Source organism: Octopus bimaculoides, chromosome 1, assembly GCF_001194135.2.
Source record: "Octopus bimaculoides isolate UCB-OBI-ISO-001 chromosome 1, ASM119413v2, whole genome shotgun sequence".
NCBI lineage: Eukaryota > Metazoa > Mollusca > Cephalopoda > Octopoda > Octopodidae > Octopus > Octopus bimaculoides.
The window spans coordinates 16851909-16856526 of NC_068981.1; positions in this window are offsets into that span (position 1 = coordinate 16851909).

A 4618-nucleotide genomic window follows, 5' to 3' on the forward strand; every position below is an offset into this window, starting at 1 on the left:
GGGTTCATTGTTTTATCGAGGTCTATATTTACATTATTTTTCTTCCATGTTTTATATGTATGTGTTGTTGCGTTTTCGTTTTTTGGGTAGAGTACTGCTGTGAAATAGGCGTGTAGGATCGAAATGTGTTCCTCACGTGTCCATTTATGCCGTTTTGGTTTTGTTTGCGGGACATGAGGAACAACGTCCGGCCCTTTATTTTGACGGTCGTCGTTTTCGTAGGGTACCGGTTCGTTTATTTCTGTTGTCAGATTGTTTTGCACGTTCATATCTTCGTATTTTTTTCTTAACAAGCTTATTATTATTATTATTATTATTATTATTATTATGATTATTATTATTATTATCATCATTCTCATCATGTTATGTGTTCAGTTCCCGCCTTTCGTCCTTTTGAGGTCATTAAACAAATACCAATCAAGTACAGGGGTCGATCGAATCGACTTGCCCCTCCCCTCAAAATTTGATAGCTTCTGTGCGAGAAGTTGAAACCTTTATTATCAGTATTGTTAAGTCGGAGTGTTGACAGAATATCTGGGACGCCGGGAAAAATGCCTAGCGGTATTTCGTCCGTCCTTATCTTCTGAGTTTCTAATTCCGCTTAGGTTGATTTTACCTTCCATCCTTTCTGCTTCGATAAAATAAGAACCAGCCAAGCACTGGAGTCGATGTCATCGACCAAACACATCTACCTGAAATTTTTCGCCTTGTACAACAATTATTGTTTTGTTGTTTTTGTTGTTATATGACTGTTATACAGTTAAGACTTTTATCTGTATATATTCACATGATTTACCGTTTTTTATATTCTTCTTTATAATTGCATTACTGTATTAATATCAACACATAAATATTTGTCTGTCTTTTTTCTTCGTTAGCTTATATATTTACAAGTACGTCAACGAACAAATAGTGACATTTAATGTTATCTCCGCTTCATTGTACCTTTGTAATGTTCTGTTTGATTTCCTAACTACATACAACGCTTGTCATAATGTCTCAGCTGTCATATTCTTTCTGACGACGAATCACACTCGCCGTGTATAATCTGAATACGTAGATTCTATAATATATAAATCGTGAAATGGCTTGGTAAGAGTTGAAAGAAAAGTATGCTAGAAAGAGTAACCAGTTACCCCACGAATCACAGGCTAAGTTACCATAGAGATGGCACGATAGATAATGTAGTCGCTGATACACAAAGTGATGGCATATGCACAAGATTAAAGACAAAAAGACAATTTATCATTAGAAGTAGAATTATAACATATTATTAAATGGTGCTCATTCAAAAGGTCTTTTTTTATTATTATTATTATGTTATTTCAATTACATATTAGAATGAAGCACGTTTTAGAGTTCCAGCTTCCGACATCAGAGCGAACAGCATTGCAATAAAGATTTTTAAAAAATTGTAATAACATCCGGTTAAAATCATCCATTAGCGAAAGCGTATAATCGCAGATGTAGCTGCTCAGTTAAGAAGGTCCCATTGCAAGAACGGGATTTGAGGTTAAGTCAACAGATTTATGTATTTATGTATGTATATACATTATATATATATATATATATATATATATATATATATATATATAAACTGATTCACAAAATATGGAAGTTTTAAAAGGAACTAAAAAATCTGAAAATTGGCTGTAATAATGTAGTTTTCCAGTTTTATTGCTATGAAGGTATGACGTTGTGGAGGAAAGAAAATCGGAGAAAAAAGTTACAGAGATTTAATAATCGAAAATCTGTGAATTTTTAGCCAATAGCGTTTAGTGGAGGGGTGTTAGCTTTAAGGTTGTACTCTGTGAGATTTATAGTTTAGTGTCTGTGAAATGACCCGTCCATTGCAGGTTTCTAAATAAACAGAAACACTTAATTTCATTGTAGGTTTCTAAATAAGCAGAAATACCTAATAAAATCAACATGTACCATCTTACTGTTTCTTTTGTCTCTTCATTGATTGTATGTTTTTATTTTTTTTTTAATTTGTCTGCATGTGTTTACTTTATGTGTATTCCAGTATTATGTATACCTGTCATGTATTTGTGTACATCATTAATATATGCATACATACATACATAGACACATACATACATACACACACACATACATACATACATACATACATACATACATACATACATACATACATACAATTTACAATGCCATCTGCAAAAATGACTGTCCTGAAATAAACTTAGGAAATCACTCCGTTATGGAATACATTCATAAACACTAACTCAAGGAATACTGGTGGAATATTCACATCAAAACTTCTGTCAAATGTAAACATAACAGTCCGGATATTGTTGTTTGGGACAGAGAGGCAAAGGTATGTACCATCATAGAGATCAACTGCCATGCAGATATAAATATCTCTTTGAAAATCAAAGAAAAAGAGGACATCTATGGACAACTGCTTCGAAACCTCCAGCTTCTATAACATGAATACATATTCATACCAAAAATAATTGGAGCACTAGATGTTGTTAGTAAATAATTAAAGGAGAATCTGGATAAACTGGGATTTTCAGAAAGAAAAATTGACCGCCCATTTCGTACATTACAAGTGCAATCTGTGAGTGGAACAGTAAAAGTATGCAAGACTTTTCTCGAGTTCCAAATGTGAATTTGTCTGTTAACTACATCGCAAAGAGAGAGCCTTGGCTCTTTGTTCGAAACCGGCTCCCTCCTAAGTGGAAGATTTATAATAATTAAAAAATAGAAAAGACATACACACACATACATACATACATACATACATACATAGACTGCGCCCTGAGGAATTTTTATGCGTGTGTGTCATTGTTTTGTGTTTGTGTTTGTTCTCCACTACCACTTGAAAATAGGTGTTGTTACTTTTACGTCCTCGTAAATTAGCGGTTCGGCAAAGTATCAGATTTAACTAAAATAGACGAGAGTCATTTTGTGCGATTAAACCTTTCTAGACTTATCCCCAACCTGGCTGCTGTTCAATCAATAAAACAAATAAACATAAAAGGTTGAACAAAATGTTTAAAACAGCAGCCAGGAACGACACCGTTCAAAGTGGGTAGCATTTCGTAGCCAGCTACATGTGTTGTAAGTTGTATAATATAAAGTATGTGTAAACGCTAATTTACTGAAGTAGTTGTATGCTGTTAACTTAATGTGGCTGTCCCATGAAGGGAAGAATACTACTGTTGTTTAGACCTAGGAAGCTGCACCGCTTCTTGTCAGCCTTGACACATTTCCTGTGTCCTTATGCTTACAAGGGGGAGACAAGCACCCGCACCCGGCTAAGCCTGCATCCAGAGACATGTTTCTGAGCCTTTGGTCGTCATCTGTCTGGATTATCATGACTTGCTAGTCGAAGATGCCTGTCAAGCTCTTGTAAACATATAATAACTCTAGTGAAATACATTCACTGATTTCAAATTTAGAAATAATACATTTCTAAATCTCTCAGAGAGATTTATGCAGTAGTGATACGTTCATGGGACTGTCACATTAAGTTGACAGCATACAACTACTTCATCGTATCACTACTGCATAAATCTCTCTAAGAGATTTAGAAATGTATTATTTCTAATTTTGAAATCGGTGAATGTATTTCACTAGAATTATTATATGTTTAAAAGAGCTTGACAGACATCTTCGACTAGCAGGTCATTGCTACTCCAAATATCTAGCAGATCACCTGCGACGGACCGGCGTCACGTTCAGGTGGGGAACCTATATGACAATGAAACCGTGAAACCGGACCTTAGGAGTCAGGCATGGCTCGAGAAGGAACAAACAACAACATGGTGATACTCAAGCTCAAACACCGCCCAGAAGATTCATCAGGCCTTTGGTAATGAGGCCATGCCAAAGCTCACATCATGGAGTGGCACAATCGCTTCACACATAGCCGCACCTCAGTGGAGAGCGAAGCATGCTCAAGCAGGCCATGCACCTGGCGAAACGAATTGAGAAGGTTCGATAAACAATCATGGAAGACTGTCGTGTAGCAATCTAGGAAATTGCTTAAGAAGTCGAAATAATGCAGAATTATGGCATTCTATTTTAATGGAGGATTTGTGCATGCGGAGAGTGTCGACGTAATTCTTGTACAATGTGTTGGCGGGGAAGAAGTAGTAACCTCGCATGGAAATCTCAGGAAATGATGTACTGTGCAAACCACGACCCAGATTTAATGAAGACTATCGTCAGTGGTGATGAGACATGGGTTTATAGTCTCTGCTGAATGCGTTTGGTCATCTTGCGTGAAAAGGAAAATCCTACGAGCACGGACTACACGTCTGTACTCTAGGCGTGGCAGCCGGTAACTGACGTAGCCTACCGGCGCAAATATTTTCACGCACGCGCAGGAAGGATGGGGGCGTCATCTCTCACACAAATGATTTTGCTCATGTAGCATTAGTTTGAGAGGGAAAACACGAAATTGGTTTCCGTTTTGAACGCACTTCGTATGTGATCTTGGTGTGTAATTTTGAATGGTTGTGATGATGTTGAGAAGCATAAACGAAAGTACTAAGAAAGGAAAAGAAAAAAATTAATAAATTCCTTTAAATAATATATGTAATACAATATAATATAATATTACATATATATATTATATGTATATATA